The 18,886-nt window shown below is 41.0% G+C and overlaps 1 long non-coding RNA gene across 5 annotated transcripts; it reads right to left on the bottom strand.

Annotated features, from left to right (window-relative positions):
• Positions 1-7,976: 7,976 nt before the first annotated feature.
• On the bottom strand, positions 7,977-18,210 carry LOC116355521 (uncharacterized). Of its 5 annotated transcripts, XR_004204556.1 has the most exons (14): positions 17,882-18,207; positions 17,493-17,558; positions 16,963-17,123; positions 15,345-15,462; positions 14,988-15,059; positions 14,590-14,646; positions 12,819-13,206; positions 12,628-12,729; positions 12,325-12,540; positions 11,506-11,931; positions 10,745-11,083; positions 9,742-9,791; positions 9,367-9,540; positions 8,015-9,257 (listed from the first exon to the last, which is right to left on the bottom strand). It is a non-coding gene; the product is annotated as an uncharacterized LOC116355521 (long non-coding RNA). The 5 variants fall into 5 exon arrangements; XR_004204554.1 differs by having other exon boundaries at positions 9,742-11,083; positions 17,882-18,210; XR_004204555.1 differs by having other exon boundaries at positions 9,367-9,791; positions 17,882-18,209.
• Between the last annotated feature and the right edge of the window lie 676 nt (positions 18,211-18,886).

Raw genomic sequence — 18,886 nt, 5'->3', positions numbered from 1 at the left:
CCCTCAAAAAAAACTCCAACTCGCTGAGCATGACACAGTCAACCCCATCCAACCCCATCCTACCCCGACCAAGGAAGAGGAAATATGACTACATGCAAAAAGGTACATTAGTATCTTAAATGTTAATGATGTCAATATAAGTTATGAATAAACAATAATTTCAATTATGTTTTTAATACATGTATAAAACCATTCCAGTGATTGATGGTCCCCTACTTTTCAGGAGGCAGGCATACTGTACACTCTTAGAAAGAAGGGTTCCAAAAGGGTTCTTCGGCTGTCCCCAAAGGAGAACCCTTTTTGGTTCCAGGTAGAACTCAATTGGATTTTACTTGGAAACAAAAGGGTTCTACCCAGAACCAAAAAGGGTTCTCCTATGGTGACAGCCAAATAACCATTTCTAAGAGTGTAGTCTAAGGCTAGGCATAGATGTAAAAATGAATAATGCAATTGACTGTCCTGCTAACTTTATTCATGTTCTGGTGGGTGGTGATTAAATATATTAATGCATTTATTGTTTCAGAGTGTCCAGTGCATCCGGGGCAAACGATTTTCCCTATTCTCAAGATTCTTGCCAATAGATCTTCAAAGGAGGTAAATCTGCAGAACATTGACATTCCTGTGACTGTATTTGCTTGGCCCTCCTATGTTGAACTCACTAAAAGTGGCAGTAATAAAGCCTCTCTTGAAAAAGGCAAACCTTGATCCAGAAAATATAAAAAAACTATCGGCCTATATCGAATCTTCCATTCCTCTCAAAAAAATTTGAAAAGGCTGTTGCGCAGCAACTTACTGCCTTCCTGAAGACAAACAATGTATACAAAATGCTTCAGTCTGGTTTTAGACCCCATCATAGCACTGAGACGGCACTTGTGAAGGTGGTAAATGACATTTTAATGGCATCGGACCGAGGCTCTGCATCTGTCCTCGTGCTCCTAGACCTTAGTGCTGCTTTTGATACCATCGATCACCACATTCTTTTGGAGAGATTGGAAACCCAAATTGGTCTACACGGACAAGTTCTGGCCTGGTTTAGATCTTATCTGTCGGAAAGATATCAGTTTGTCTCTGTGAATGGTTTGTCCTCTGACAAATCAACTGTAAATTTCGGTGTTCCTCAAGGTTCCGTTTTGGGACCACTATTGTTTTCACTATATATTTTACCTCTTGGGGATGTTATTTGAAAACATAATGTAAACTTTCACTGCTATGCGGATGACACACAGCTGTACATTTCAATGTAACATGGTGAAGCCCCAAAATTGCCCTTGCTAGAAGCATGTGTTTCAGACATAAGGAAGTGGATGGCTGCAAACTTTCTACTTTTAAACTCGGACAAAACAGAGATGCTTGTTCTAGGTCCCAAGAAACAAAGAGATCTTCTGTTGAATCTGACAATTAATCTTAATGGTTGTACAGTCGTCTCAAATAAAACTGTGAAGGACCTCGGCGTTACTCTGGACCCTGATCTCTCTTTTGAAGAACATATCAAGACCATTTCAAGGACAGCTTTTTTCCATCTACGTAACATTGCAAAAATCAGAAACTTTCTGTCCAAAAATGATGCAGAAAAATTAATCCATGCTTTTGTCACTTCTAGGTTAGACTTCTGCAATGCTCTACTTTCCGGCTACCCGGATAAAGCACTAAATAAACTTCAGTTGGTGCTAAATACGGCTGCTAAAATCCTGACTAGAACCAAAAAATGTGATCATATTACTCCAGTGCTAGCCTCTCTACACTGGCTTCCTGTCAAAGCAAGGGCTGATTTCAAGGTTTTACTGCTAACCTACAAAGCATTACATGAGCTTGCTCCTACCTATCTCTCTGATTTGGTCCTGCCGTACATACCTACACGTACGCTACGGTCACAAGACGCAGGCCTCCTAATTGTCCCTAGAATTTCTAAGCAAACAGCTGGAGGCAGGGCTTTCTCCTATAGAGCTCCATTTTTATGGAACGGTCTGCCTACCCATGTCAGAGACGCAAACTCGGTCTCAACCTTTAAGTCTTTACTGAAGACTCATCTCTTCAGTGGGTCATATGATTGAGTGTAGTCTGGCCCAGGAGTGGGAAGGTGAACGGAAAGGCTCTGGAGCAACGAACCGCCCTTGCTGTCTCTGCCTGGCCGGTTCCCCTCTTTCCACTGGGATTCTCTGCCTCTAACCCTATTACAGGGGCTGAGTCACTGGCTTACTGGGGCTCTCTCATGCCGTCCCTGGAAGGGGTGCGTCACCTGAGTGGGTTGATTCACTGATGTGGTCATCCTGTCTGGGTTGGCGCCCCCCCTTGGGTTGTGCCATGGCGGAGATCTTTGTGGGCTATACTCGGCCCTGTCTCAGGATGGTAAGTTGGTGGTTGAAGATATCCCTCTAGTGGTGTGGGGGCTGTGCTTTGGCAAAGTGGGTGGGGTTATATCCTTCCTGTTTGGCCCTGTCCGGGGGTGTCCTCGGATGGGGCCACAGTGTCTCCTGACCCCTCCTGTCTCAGCCTCCAGTATTTATGCTGCAGTAGTTTATGTGTCGGGGGGCTAGGGTCAGTTTGTTATATCTGGAGTACTTCTCCTGTCCTATTCGGTGTCCTGTGTGAATCTAAGTGTGCGTTCTCTAATTCTCTCTTTCTCTCTCTCGGAGGACCTGAGCCCTAGGACCATGCCCCAGGATTACCTGACATGATGACTCCTTGCTGTCCCCAGTCCACCTGTCCGTGCTGCTGCTCCAGTTTCAACTGTTCTGCCTCCTTATTATTCGAACATGCTGATCATTTATGAACATTTGAACATCTTGGCCATGTTCTGTTATAATCTCCACCCGGCACAGCCAGAAGAGGACTGGCCACCCCACAGCCTGGTTCCTCTCTAGGTTTCTTCCTAGGTTTTGGCCTTTCTAGGGAGTTTTTCCTAGCCACCGTGCTTCTACACCTGCATTGCTTGCTGTTTGGCGTTTTAGGCTGGGTTTCTGTACAGCACTTTGAGATATCAGCTGATGTACGAAGGGCTATATAAATACATTTGATTTGATTTTGATTTGATTTGATTTATTTAACCAGGTAGGCTAGTTGAGAACAAGTTCTCATTTGCAACTGCGACCTGGCCAAGATAAAGCATAGCAGTGTGAGCAGACAACAGAGTTACACATGGAGTAAACAATTAACAAGTCAATAACACAGTAGAAAAAAAGTCTATATACATTGTGTGCAAAAGGCATGAGGAGGTAGGCGAATAATTACAATTTTGCAGATTAACACTGGAGTGATAAATGAGCAGATGGTCATGTACAGGTAGAGATATTGGTGTGCAAAAGAGCAGAAAAGTAAATAAATAAAAACAATATGGGAATGAGGTAGGTCAATTGGGTGGGCTATTTACCGATGGACTATGTACAGCTGCAGCGATCGGTTAGCTGCTCAGATAGCAGATGTTTGAAGTTGGTGAGGGAGATAACAGTCTCCAATTTCAGCGAATATTATTATTTTTTTTTTATATATATATTTTTTGCAATTTGTTCCAGTCACAGGCAGCAGAGAACTGGAACGAAAGGCGGCCAAATGAGGTGTTGGCTTTAGGGATGATCAGTGAGATACACCTGCTGGAGCGCGTGCTACGGGTGGGTGTTGCCATGGTGACCAGTGAACTGAGATAAGGCGGAGCTTTACCTAGCATGGACTTGTAGATGACCTGGAGCCAGTGGGTCTGGCGACGAATATGTAGCGACGGCCAGCCGACTAGAGCATACAGGTCGCAGTGTTGGGTGGTATAAGGTGCTTTAGTGACAAAACGGATGGCACTGTGATAATCTGCATCCAGTTTGCTCAGTAGAGTGTTGGAAGCTATTTTGTAGATAACATCGCCGAAGTCGAGGATCGGTAGGATAGTCAGTTTTACTAGGGTAAGTTTGGCGGTGTGAGTGAAGGAGGCTTTGTTGCGGAATAGAAAGCCGACTCTACATTTGATTTTCGATTGGAGATGTTTGATATGAGTCTGGAAGGAGAGTTTACAGTCTAGCCAGACACCTAGGTACTTATAGATGTCCACATATTCAAGGTCGGAACCATTCAGGGTGGTGATGCTAGTCGGGCGTGCGGGTGCAGGCAGCGAATGGTTGAAAAGCATGCATTTGGTTTTACTAGCGTTTAAGAGCAGTTGGAGGCCACGGAAGGAGTGTTGTATGGCATTGAAGCTCGTTTGGAGGTTAGATGGCACAGTGTCCAAGGACGGGCCGGAAGTATACAGAATGGTATCATTTGCGTAGAGGTGGATCAGGGAATCGCCCGCAGCAAGAGCAACATCATTGATATATACAGAGAAAAGAGTCGGCCCGAGAATTGAACCCTGTGGCACCCCCATAGAGACTGCCAGAGGACCGGACAGCATGCCCTCCGATTTGACACACTGAACTCTGTCTGCAAAGTAGTTGGTGAACCAGGCAAGGCAGTCATCAGAAAAGCCGAGGATACTGAATCTGCTGATAAGAATATGGTGATTGACAGAGTCGAAAGCCTTGGCAAGGTCGATGAAGACGGCTGCACAGTACTGTCTTTTATCGATGGTGGTTATGATATCGTTTAGTACCTTGAGCGTGGCTGAGGTGCACCCGTGACCGGCTCGGAAACCAGATTGCACAGCGGAGAAGGTACGGTGGGATTCGAGATGGTCAGTGACCTGTTTGTTGACATTTTTTCAGTACTAACTCCAGTGCCTTGTTGCATACAAGATGCATGATTAGATTTGTGATGAGAATGTTGCATTTTGGGACAGCATTTTGGCCAACTGACGATGAACTTCGCAATTCATATCCAAGTTTATTATAGGCCCATAGGCTAGGCGCAGCTAGGCTATATATTATAATACATAGGCCTACGTGTAAATCAACATAGCATTATATATACTGTATATATAATCTATTACATATTACTTTACCTGCATTAAATATGTTGGATATAGGCCTACCCCTGAGTGATATTGGCATGCAACATGTTTAGCGCATAAAGGCAGACCGTCTATCTGCTCGGTCTCTAGGCTAGTTGTCCATGGAAAATATTTAATGAAGGTGAAAGGCAAATAATTTCACAACTGCTTTTTTTGAATAGGCAGTGAGTTAATTTTCATCATTGTTGCTTAACAGGAATATGATGTGCCGAGGACCATGGCAATAGAGGTGCGGTTATGCGGCCATGTGGGTCATGGGTATCGGGGTTGAAAGGCCACATATAGACTGTTGAATGTCTATTTTTGAACTTCTAGAAGCGTCAATATCGATGTAACAATGTTTATATAAGTATTTCTATACATACACTTTTCTGCCATGAACCTTTATACACCCCTCGGAAACCTTTGGAAGAGTTCAACTCTCATCATAGAGTCCCCCCCCACCCAAAATAATTATATATTTTTTTGTTAGCTTAGATTTATGGCTTGGCACAAATAATCCTATGCATGAATTAAACATAATTATGCAATCCCATACCCCTGGTGGCCATCGAGTGCTCAGTAGCACCACCAACAGTTGACTTTTCCCCAAACTTTTATGATTTTTTAAAATCAACAATCGATAAACATATCAGAACGTTATTTGACATGAAGGTTTAGTAAGGGGTCCTTATTAAATCAAAAGAATCGCACATGTCAAACTTAAATAGTTATGACGAAAAACACATTTCAGAAAGTGCACTACTTCAGACATTGAATTGGCATGTGTTGATGCAGTACCGCGTTATGTATGTCCTAATGAATGTACAGATCATTCTACACATCAATTAGAATGATATTGGTCGAAGATATTGATAAAAAACAAACTGGTTAGGGTTAGGAAAAAACTACAAAATGGCGCCACATTTGTAGTTCACAACTTTTCTGGTTTCTGTAACATAAGAATTTATCTGTTACATCAATTATTTAATAGAATCCGACAATGTTTACGACATTCAAATGAATGTAACATTGCACAAGAATAATTTGAATAGTTTAAAAATGTAATCAGAAAATTTAGAAACATAGTCTATTACGTCACGGGCATTGCGACGCACATAAACTCTGAGGGATTGAGGTGCCAAGATGGCGGCTTGAACAGACGCTTTTTTTACCGAGCACCGTACCAAACTTCAGAAAGATTGTGAAAAAAAAAAGTTTACAGTCATTACTATTTTTATTTGTTCAAGATATAAGACCTTTCCTGTGACTGGAATAATAATTGGATAATTTATTTCGGCATGTCCAGGCAAAGTCGTGACAAAAAAAGAAAGGAAGAAGTTAGCCGTTCTATTGCTAATCAACGAGAGAAACGTGCTTATAGACAACTGCCACAACTACGCTTGGCCTATGGATAATATCATGCTTTCGAATGCTGCTGAAGATGACATATTCCCCTCTTTACCTGTTACTCTGTGCAAACCTCCACCCTCCAAAAAACCCAACATGAACTCTGACATCGTGGCTATCCTCTCCTTACTCATCAACTCCAGGTGTGACCCCATTGAGAAAATGGTAGGCGCGAACACCATGGTTATCAAAGGCTTGAAAAAGACTGGAATTTGCATGTGGTGAAATCAAGGATGTGAAAACGAGAGTGGCAAAAGTTGAAAAAAGGGTGGAAAAGAATAACAATGTCTACCATAGACGTCTCACTGATCTGGAACAATACACAAGAAAATGGAACCTGAGACTCTACGGTTTGCCAGAGGTGGAGAATGAAGATGTGCAAGGAGAGGCTATCCACATCTGCCAAGAAGTTTTGCCTGCAGAGAAGAACAAAGTTGGTGATACCATCAACGTTGTGCACCGCCTCGGCAAGAAACAACAGCAAAATGATTCAAGACCTAGGGGTTTCATCGTGCTCTTCACTGCCAGATTCTACAGGGATGCAAGCTGCTAGGATGAACGCCTTCCTTCAGAGCCATGGTATGCGTTTCGCCGAGCATCTCAGCCCGGAGGACATAGAAAGAAGGAACAAGTTGTGGCCAACGGTCAAGATAGCACGAAATGACGGAAAAGCTGCTAACTTCGTCGGAGGACGAGGCTTCATCAACGGTTCAGAAATCCATATTCCTCCCCAAAATCTCACTAGAAGGAACAGGTTGATGGTTTCAGCCATGGCATTCTCATTTTCCTTATGTTGTTTACCTAACAAGCATCTGGTGACTATTTTTCAGGAATACTCAGGTATTTCAATTTATTAGTTTGTTCTTGTATGACCAGAAGACCTATTTTGTTTACAAACTTACGAAGAAGATTGAAAGCTGTATTTATTTTTTATGTATACAGTAACTAAGATACTGTTTTAAAGGGCATACAGGTCTGCTATGACTTTACATGGTTATTGTTCTATTTAGTTAATACTTATTTCCAAAAAAGGTCTTAGGAACGTTTATGTAAAACATTTTTTATTCAATTATTTTATGATCAGTTTCATATGCACTTAAAATAGTAGGTACCCTTTTATTTAAATTATTTGTTTTATTTCTCAGAATAGTTCCTGATTACACTAAAGAGGGGTTTTAGTCTCTCTTACTACAATAACCCTTGGTTTGGTCTTGAACATAATTTTCAGTTGAGTTGAATTTCAAAGCCGGATAATGTCTAGCTCAAAGGTTATGGAATAAGCTATTTTCACTTTAAATTGACTTAATGGTGCAGATCTCGGTTCCTTATCGTTTACGTTCACTGCTCCTACATCTTTGACTCATCCTACTACAGTTTGGATGCAATCATTGATGAAACACAGTCTGGCTTCATGAGGAACAGACATTTCTAACAATGTCAGACTAGTATTAGACATACTTGACTACTCAGACCTAATAACTGAGGATAGCTTCATATTATTTTTTTGATTTTTATAAAGCATTTGACACAGTAGAGCATCAGTTTCTCTTCCACTCCCTTGAGAGACTTGGCTTTAGGGATTTTTTTCTGTAAGGCTATTAAGACACTCTATGCAAATGGTAACAGCTCTATCAAATTGAAATATGGCACCTCACCTAGATTTGAGTTAAAGAGAGGAATTAGGCAAAGTTGTCCTCTCTCCGTACCTGTTTTATTAATCACCCAACTTCTTGCAAATTCTTTAAATAAATGTCCTGTACAAGGTATTTCCATAGCTGGTAAAGAAATCATTATAAGCCAGCTGGCAGATTCTACACTATCTGAAAGACGCTAACCAAATTCCCATATCGATCAATGTGATACAATCCTTTTCCAAAGCGTCTGGTCTATATCTTAACATTAATGTGAACTCATAGCTGTCAAAGATTGTGTGACACCTTCATATTATGGTATTCCAGTAAAAGAAGACCCCAGAAGAAGCTAAATCAATGGCAACAGAGGGACTTTAACAATGTTTAAATCGGAAATCACCAGGTGAAACAATAAATCGTTCTCCCCACCAGTGGTTCTGTAAAAAGCAGAGGGATGGGGATGGAGAAATGTAACCATAGTTTAAACCATGTTTCGCGGCTATAGTCCAGTGGTGTCAATCTCATTCCATGGAGAGCCTAGTGTCTGCTGGTTTTTGTTTTTTCCTTTCAATTAAGACCTAACCAACCAGGTGAGGGGAGTTCCTTACTAATTAGTGACCTTAATTAATCAATTATGGGAGGAGCGCAGACACTCGGCTCACCCGTGGAATGAGTTTTGACACACGCTCGTATGTTTACATTGTAAACAAAGTCAAACATTCGAGTAGAAAAAAATATATATTTTGGGATCTGACGGGGTACGGCAGGTGAACTATATTCATGAGGCATTTATAAATTATATTCTTAAAGAATCCAAAAGTGGATGTAGCAACTGCAGATTGGCCATTTTAAAGGGGTGCATCGGACCTGGTCATGTAACCGGGCAAAAGCAGTAACAGACGAGCGCCCTTCTCAAATCTGTGCCACATGATCACATTGTCAACAAGGAATAAACATTATTTTCCATAAAGTGTTCAAACTATTTTTCCTTAGGAAGGCAGATAAAGCACATATGCAAAACAAATGGAATCACTTTTTACCCCGTGCAAACTGCACCCACCCAAACGAACACCTTCAGTCTGTGATAGATTCCTCGTCAGAGCTGTAGTGGATGCTGTCATAGATGTCATCTAGGTCCTCTTCCAGGAGGTCATCTATGAAGTTATTTTCTAGGAGGGAGGTGTCTTGGCCCATAGCTTTGCTGTATATCAGTTTGACAGAGTCCTGGTGTCTTCTGAGGCTGCTGACTCTCCTCTGAAGCATGGAGAAGAGACCTCTGCTCCCAGCTTCCGACTGATTCAATTGCCAGCCTAACACCAACAATCGTAATGTGTAGGGTAAATACAATGACGTATTCCTTAAGTACAATAGCAATTACAAGGTGCCAACATCAATACATATTAATGAACGTTCCCCTACTTTGCCTGCTTAGGTCAAGTGCCACATGTGAAGCAAGGTCTTGCACATTCTCCAATTCCCTCTTTAGGCTTTCCCAGTGCTGCTAGACTTCCTTTAGGACAATTAACTCCTCCTCCTTCAGCCGTCTCAGGAGCATCACCCGGTCAAAGGCTATTGTCTTTGTGAGTAGGTCAGCTGTAAATTCACAAGTGCTGTCTGTGTTTACGCAACTGAACAAACACGGATAACAAAACATCCATCTCATCAAAACAAAAGGAGAATTAAATTATTTGCTACATTGCATGGCTTTGAAATTAACGAGAAATGAAGTGTGTGCAATTCAATATTCAGGAAATAGAGGTTCTGTTTCCTTTGTTTGATGCTAACAGGACTTACATTGTTCTCTGTAGTACCTGGGGACCGTCCCATGTTATCATTTGTATCCTCTGAAATACAGTACATCTATAAATTAACAATGTATCTCCAACGCTGAAAAGATGCACTCACTTCTTGGAGGAACATAGGGCCTGTGAAGGTTTCTGTAACAAATGACTTGTTATGTGGGCGGTGAATGAGCCCCAACCTGGATAACCAGGGAATGTTTAGTCTGCCTCCTACCCGTCCGGCTTGATTGCACGTGTCGGTGGAATACACCCTCTGAGGGTTAGCTCTGAGTCATTGGCGTACACAAGCCTCTCCACTACGTCAAGGTGACAGTCCAGGAGAGTTACATTTAGGATTATTTATATTTTGTATTCATTTACCTGTATTATCCCATTGTTGAACTTCTGTTGTACAGAGTCTCATCGCCTAACACCCAAATCACTCTTAAACTTTGAGAGTCTGGGTCTCCTCCTGGATTTTTGCTGTTGTCTGAGAATTATGACAAAAACTAAACAGAATAACTAATTGTTTTTAAATAAATTAAATCCATAGATATAATACTTCTAAAATAAATGTATTGATCCACACAATACACCTTCAAGTATCTTCTGGACAATACTTTGTGCAGGTTTTTTCTTCCTTCTGTTCCACCCCATAGCCTGGATGGTTAGCATGTCTGTTCTTACTAGAAATGCCAAATAGAACTCCTTATTCCAGATAAGTATTAACATAGCTGAATAGAACAACCTTAAACAAAATGTTTACCTCCTTTGGACATTTGCTTGGAACAGATTGCAGCCCTCGATAAGAAGCTGTTCCCTTGTTCCACTTCCTCCCCCAGAGTTGTGCCAGCTCCTTCCTGATTCTGTCCTCCCCACTTAATCTTAATTTACTTTTTTTTTTAAATATAGACTTGATATTGCAATTCTGTGAATAACAAACATCTAAATGGGAAGCCTTGTAAAGGACTGAAGCTGGAAATTCTCTTTGAACAGTTTAATAAAGAAACACTGACCTCGCATTTCAAACGATGTGCCTTTGCATGACAGAAAGTGGCTTCATGTCTAGAAGAGTGGCGAGCTCTGGACAATGAAGGGCAACTTTGGTCAGGTATGGCCAAAATTTGCAGATCACATACACATGAATTGTATGTTCCTGCTGCCAGACAATTCCTTCTGCAAGAACAGTGGATATGCAAATATCTCTCCACGCATCATGTTGAGGCTCCTTAGAAGTATTCCATGGCGAGAGACGGCTACTTCGAGTCCCTCTTCATCAAGTTTGTCGTTTGTTTTCCTTGATGACTCTTTAGCTGCTGTCCACTGGGATGCTCCACATACTCCTTTTCCATAACCTTAGACAATGAAGTAGAAGAGTATCGGAAGAAATTATGTTTTTGGGGGGGAAGTGTTAACGGGACAGTGGTTAGGTTTTTTTAAATCTAGCTGAGGGCACTGAGCTACCCCCTGTGTTCGCTACAATGGAGATCAGAAGTTGGAGATTGACTGTCAACGCCATCAAAGAATCCTTTATCATCAAAGAATTGAAAGGATACGTGAAATACATTAAATATGACATATGAAATAGCAATCAAACTCAATAACTGATTGTGGGACACTTGAAAATGTTGATAATTCATTTCATTACAAGCTAAAAATGACCTAAACTGCATTTGAAAACGTTCACACTGGACAAGGAAAAGACAAACCTTGTTTGGATTGTTTAAATGATATAGAGTACGGTGTTATTTGATAAATTATGAATACTTTTACATACCCTTTTTTGAATCGATACAGCTATACAGCTTCTTGTTCCCGTCCACTGACACTGCAAGCATGCTGGGTGAACAGGCTGGGCAGTCAAAGTCCTGTATATCACAGACCAGCCTGGGCAGTCAAAGTCCTGTATATCACAGACCAGGCTGGGCAGTCAAAGTCCTGTATATCACAGACCAGGCTGGGCAGTCAAAGTCCTGTATATCACAGACCAGGCTGGGCAGTCAAAGTCCTGTATATCACAGACCAGGCTGGGCAGTCAAAGTCCTGTATATCACAGACCAGGCTGGGCAGTCAAAGTCCTGTATATCACAGACCAGGCTGGGCAGTCAAAGTCCTGTATATCACAGACCTAATCCATTTCAGAGCGGCAGTACGTCCACTCAAAGAAGCTTTTTTGAAAAGTGTCCCCACAGATCATTCCGTTCTGGTAAGGGAAAAATACATATAGAAAATATATGAAATAACTTACAACAATAGTATAAAAAAACATACTATCATTCACTATGGCTGACTGGATTTGAGTTAAAGCAGGGCCAGTACATAGTGTTGACAGCAAAGCAGGTGAAAGCCAATGAAAAAGTAGGATGAGTACTTATGTTGTAAAGAGCAGGTAATATTGGATGCAAGAGGGGCACAGATAAGGTGCATGGCAGGACAGTGGTGCAGGAGGCTAATACATACTGTAGCAAGAGACCTGAAGTTTTAACATAGTTATAGTACTGGAAATAAAGTTGTGTTACACAAAGTGTTGTAACAAAATGTAACATAGTTAACCTGAAGTCATACATTGGTAAAGCTGAGTATAATTGATTGTTACCCTGCCAAAGGAGTCAGTTCGCTGCTCCAAAATCCGCATAAAACGCCAGACGGGACATTCCTGGGGCTGACACTTCCAGCTCCTCAAAAGAGCTGAACACATCTACCTGGTATATGGTGTCACAGTACCCATTCTTTATCAGATCTGCCAAGTTTGCTGTCCAGGTGCTAAGACAGGTTGTGCAGGTAAGCACAGGCACTGTGACATTGTAGCGACCTTGAGGAAAGAAATTTAATCTGAATTAATGTTGTTTTACATTGCATTGCTACATCACTGTTTGGTTCTTGTAGATATTGCACATACCATTTATTCCTACGAGTATTATATGTTTCCCAGGGCCAACATGGATGGTGCTTGTCAGGCAACCACATATCACCTCTGGTACATCCAATGGTAAGAAACAATCTAGGGACAATATTTATATACAACAATAAACAAGAATACATTTGAACTTTGATATAATACATTCAGCCGCAAAAAAAATTTAAGCACACCCTGTTCATGAAGTGTATATTTGCCATCACTGTGGAGAGCGATATGGCTGTAGTTGGAGGAAGGGGCGTGTAGAACCCCTCGATCATGGACTCTCTGTTGTGCAGGGGGAACATTGCATGTGTAGAGACATCGCAGTCTTCGCAGTAAAGCTGTTTCGGCAGAGTCTCTACATCGCAGAATAGCCCTTTTCACATTGCATGACTGACAGATCTTCTGAGAAACATGCTCTGCAGCCAGCAGAGAATCTACAATCTCAGGCCTGGACTCCCTCCTGTGAGAGTTCCTTCCTCACACTCCAACTGTGTGATGCACCAGGCACAGCAGGATTTGAACACTCAGGGTCTTCTAAGTCAGCTAGGAGGATGTTCATTTCTCTATAAAGTATAGCTTTTTTGAAAACACAAAAATGGGAAAAGGATTAAAGTACGAATATGATATAATTAATCTATTAAAACGCACATTGGGCTGTCAGTAGGTGACAGCAAATATATATATGCACAATCTATGGTGTGACAAGCCAAAAACCTCAGCTTTGATTCTACAGTAAATTCAATTACAGGGCAGACCAAAATGTTGAGTAAAGTCTAAATTGGAATATCACACAATAGAACTTGATCCCATCATCGAAAATAAATTCTGAATGTTCTTAAAACAGCAACAACACACTGAGTACAAAACATTCTCTTTCCCTGACAGACTGACCAGGTGAAAGCTATGATCCCTTATTGATGTCACCTGTTAAATCCACCTCAGTGTAGATAAAGGGGAGGAGACAGATTAAAGGAGGATGTTTAAGCCTTGAGACATGGATTGTGTATGTGTGCCATTCAGAGGGTGACTGGGCAAGACAAAATATTTAAGTGCCTTTGAAAGGGGTATGGTAGTAGGTGCCAGGTCCAACGGTTTGTGTCAAGAACTGCAACGCTGCTGGGTTTTTCACGATCCACATTTAATCGTGTGTATCAAGAATGGTCCACCACCCAAAGGACATCCAGCCAAATTGACAACTGTGGGAAGCACTTGAGTCAACATGGGCCAGCATCCCTTTGGAACACTTTCGACACCTTGTGTAGTCCACACCCTGACGAATTGAGGCTGTTCTGAGCACAAAAGGGAGTGCAACTCAATATTAGGAATATTTTGTACACAGTATATTTTGACGACAGAGTAAACTCTCCTCAAAGGCAAATGCTTCCAGCTTCCACAATTACAGACAGTGGTTACAAAAAGGAACGACACTGTAAACATTCCAATAGTGGATTTGAATGAATTCAACTAAGACTAATTCCATAATGTGGAATGGCAGATTGCTTCATATTAAAGGAAATGTGGAGGAAAAATCTCTGCCAGGATGTTGTTGTTGCACTCCCCTACAGAAGTATTTGGACAGTGATGCTAAAAAATGTTGAATTCATCTCTATACTCCAGCATTTTCAATTGCTTTGTCGAGAAGCTACCTGCAAGTAAGCATTTCGTTGGATGGTGTTACCATCCGTATCCTGTACATACGACTAATAAAACTTGCAACTAGACATATAAAGTGCTTTCATTTCGAAACGGTAAATCAGAAAAGTCTGAAAATACCCCGAAATAAAAGGTGACATTCTGTACTGTAACCTCATATCAAACATTTGATCTCAAATCCCAAATTCTGGAGACTTGAGACACATTTAAAATTGTTGCATCACTGTCAAAATAAAGATGTCGTGCAGTATAATTCAGTAACACCAAGATAACCCCAATGTAGAAAGTAAAACAATATTAACATACCTATTTCTTCATCAATGTTTAAAACTGGAGTGGATTCCAATCCACTGGTCCTTGTCTCTAAAATAAGATATGCAAAAAAGGAAAGGATTATACTTAAAGGGGCATTCAGAAGTTGATAAAGCCATTTTTGGATTTATATTAATGATATATGGTTAAAACTATTATTTTAATAACATTGATGGTAAGTTATTGCAATAATAGCTCTGTCAATAAATTGAAAGTGGTTACATTTCACCAACCCCATCACTCAGCTTTTAACAAAAACAGGGGAGGGGAGTGTGCTTTGTTATTGTTTCAACTACCAATTACAAATTTAATAAAAATACAATAAATTAATTACAAGGCCACTGAATAACAAGGAATTGTGTAGATTAATATATACAATCGCTCATCAATACCTGATTCTTCCTCCTCAGTGACTGGTCCAGAAGGTTGCACTAGTCTGGCTCTTGATGTACTGGCCCTTGGAGCTGAAAAAAAAAGATAATAAAAAGCTTTTTAATACAAAAGATTTGCTGGAGTTCTGACTCTCCTTTCGTTAAATATGTATTTTCATCAGAGACAGACAACAGTTAGAGACAGGGAAAGGTGGGATCAGACCTGCATGTAATATATTATGTGCTGTGGGTAGATGGTACTAGACCGGCCTATGGCACGGCAACAAACCTTTAATATGCTATGATACAGTATGTTTGAAAGGAAAAAGTCACACCAGGGACCAATAAAATTAAACACCTAGACGGGATGAAACTTACCAAGAGAAGTGGATTTAGTTGCCTTCCTGGTTTGAGGAACAATCTGTCCTCTCTCATCCCTTTGTCTCCATCTGAACCTAATCCATGGAGGCTTGTTTGTCTTGTTCTTCTTATTTTCCTAAAAAAGTGCATTTCAATTATCATGGCTGGCCCACTAATAAAAGTCACCCACAAGCATGGCTTGCTTGTGCACATATGGAGCACAAGCAATAATTTTATTTTCACATAAGGTGAAGTGATTTGTCAGCTGAGGAATGGCACCTGCAGTAGACCCACGTTCTGGCTCACTCACAAAGCTTAAATGTGTAGAAGTTCACACGGATGCTAACAAGTGCACCCTTGTGTCACATGCTCAATGGGCACTACTCTGGACGGCTCTGACTTAGAATACGTGGACAACTACAAATACCTGGGTGTCTGGTTAGACTGTAAACTCTCCTTCCAGACTCACATTAACCATCTCCAATCCAAAATTAAATCTAGAATCGGCTTCCTATATCGCAACAAAGCATCCTTCACTCATGCTGCCAAACATACCCTCGTAAAACTGACCATTCTACCGATCCTCGACTTCGGTGATGTCATCTATAAAATAGCCTCCAACACTCTACTCAACAAACTGGATGCAGTCTATCACAGTGCCATCCTTTTTGTCACCAAAGCCCCACACACTACCCACCATTGCGACCTGTACGCTCTCGTTGGTTGGCCCTCGCTTCATACTCGTCGCCAAACCCACTGGCTACAGGTTATCTACAAGTCTCTGCTAGGTAAAGCCCCGCCTTATCTCAGCTCACTGGTCACCATAGCAGCACCCACTTGTAGCACGCGCTCCAGCAGGTATATCTCACTGGTCACCCCCAAAGCCAATTCCTCCTTTGGTCATCTTTCCTTCCAGTTTTCTGCTGCCCATGACTGGAACGAATTGCAAAAATCTCTGAAGCTGGATACTCACATCTCCCTCACGAGCTTTAAGCACCAGCTGTCAGAGCAGTTTACAGATCACTGCACCTGTACTTAGCCTATCTGTAAAGAGCCCCTCTACCTACCTCATCCCCATACTGGTATTTATGTATTTATTTAGCTCCTTTGCACCCCAGTATCTTTACCTGCACATTCATCTTCTGCCGATCTACCATTCCAGTGTTTAATTGCTATATTGTAATTACTTCGTCACCATGGCCTATTTATTTCCTTAACTTACCTCATTTGCACTCACTGTATATAGACTTTTTGTTTTCTTTGGTTCTACTGTATTATTGACTGTATGTTTTGTTTATTCCATGTGTAACTCTGTGTTGTTGTATGTGTCGAATTGCTACGCTTTTATCTTGGCCAGGTCGCAGTTGCAAATGAGAACTTGTTCTCAACTAGCCTACCTGGTTAAATAAAAGGTGAAATAAATAAATAAAAAATATATATAATTGAGGCCCGTGTTCAGGTCATATCACGGAGTCTACATTTAAATTCACATTTGTGCCAGGTGGGGTCTACTTTGACAAACAAAAGGCAATGATAAATCATAACGCTGTGGTGCTGGGGTTGTGTTGGGAATATTTATGAACGTATGGGAGCTGTAGGGGTTACATTACCGGTAATGTACGACTTGTTACATTACCCGTTCTGGGTTGAGCTCCTCAGCCAGTCTTTTTGCCTCGTTAATGGCCTCGTCCAGTTGGGCTTGTGGGTCCTTTTCTTGGTTGAGCTCCTCGGCAAGGCGTTCTGCCTTTTTAATAGCCTCATCCAGTTGGTCTTGGGGGTCTTCAGAGGCCATACCATCTCAAAAGAAACATAAAGAGAAAACTTCCAATCCTAACACATTCCTTCACATAGTAACCTCCCCCGTCTATGAGAAAAGCTGCATGTCATTGATAGCGTGTTTGTTTTACTATGTCCTGTACGTCACTAAAGGTCTTCATCCTCCTCCACACACAGACTGACTGATCTACAAATCACTTTGCATAACAAATACATATCTATTATATCTTGCAGATCAGTTAGTCTTTACCAACCATGCACCATTAGTCTGTCACTTCCTTGTTCATGTTGTTCTATGGCATGTGTGCAACTCCAGTCCTTAAAGGCTACAGTGTCTACAAGTTTTGATCAATTTAGATCATTGACTAGTTAGGTAGGCCCAACTCTCACCTGATTGTCTGTCTTAACAGGATTTCATCAACTCCTTTACGTCCCTCCTAGGGTCCCTCTCACCTTCTTCCAAGGAGAAGTCGCAAGATGTATACAGATTAAGTGGCAATGTGTATTTTTTTGAAGATGCAAAGAGGAAAAAGGGGAATATATAGCCTAATGTATAGGTGGCTAAAATAATAAGTGAGAATGATATCCAAATATACGCAAGTAATGCAACAAAAATATCAAGACATTCTATGTTGTGTATGCAACTTTCTTTATTCACCTTAGTTACGTAACCTTCCTTACTGGTTTAACACGTTTTTTTGAAACCAAAAACTTTAACAAACACAAAACAAATGTGTATGTATGCTGTATTTCTGACAAGGGACGAACTGGCGACCTACCTGTTATCTGTCCAGGGTCGATGTGTGGGCGAAAAATCTATAAACAACAAATGTCACATGGCCGAATGTCATGTAACCATCCTTGTTCTTGTAACATTCCGGTAGCCTAGACACTTTCCGTTTTTTTCTGCCAGTCACAGGTCGACGCAGGTAGTACACATGATTGATCGTTCTCATAACCGTAGGTGCAGCCAAGTTGAAATACGAAAGCTTTCTAGCTATTTCGCACTGACGGTCATTTGAACACAAGAAAGTTTCTTGTGAAAAGGTGCTTACACTCAGAGCCATGTATTTACACTCAGCCACCCTAGCCTTAGTACGGGTTAACGTTTTGGTAATTTTGGTTGGCCAACTAAATTTAAGACTACAATAATGACAACATACGTTTCCCCAAATGTTATAAGAAAAAACATGTTTTGGTATTTATGGACAATGGCAAGACTGCTATTGTGTTTCAGTTACATTCTGGTCAATAAAAATGTTTTACACGTTTGTTTTTTGTAAGAAATACATGGAACTACAACCGAAATAAAACAACATTCGCCATCATACATTGCTTACATTCATTCTATACTGAAAGTCTGTTCATAAAAATCGATAACAGTACATATAAGCATACAACCACAATGTTTTAATAGGGATTAAAAAAAGACAAAATATCTACATATTCATAACGTTAAATAAATAATGAAATACAGGCTATCGCGTCTACGGTTGTTGCAAAGGCTTGTGTGTCGCCTACTGGTTAAATTCGTGTCTTTTCGCACCAATTAAGTTGCACACATTCGTATATTTTCGAACGAATTGAACCACACAAAAATGCACAAAAGCGCACGAAATCTACTGAAATACATTTTGTACATATATGCGCGAATTGAATGTGAGGTTGGGCTGAAAACACAGGCAAATAGCCAAAAACACAGGAATAGACATAACAAAACAATAATGTTTACAACACTTCCAGCAGTGAGGGAATGTAATGTAACGAGATGATATGGTGACTGG

Source organism: Oncorhynchus kisutch, linkage group LG20 (assembly GCF_002021735.2).
Source record: "Oncorhynchus kisutch isolate 150728-3 linkage group LG20, Okis_V2, whole genome shotgun sequence".
Lineage (NCBI taxonomy): Eukaryota > Metazoa > Chordata > Actinopteri > Salmoniformes > Salmonidae > Oncorhynchus > Oncorhynchus kisutch.
Note: the sequence above shows the minus strand (reverse complement) of the source record. Positions and strands in the feature narration are given on the sequence as shown.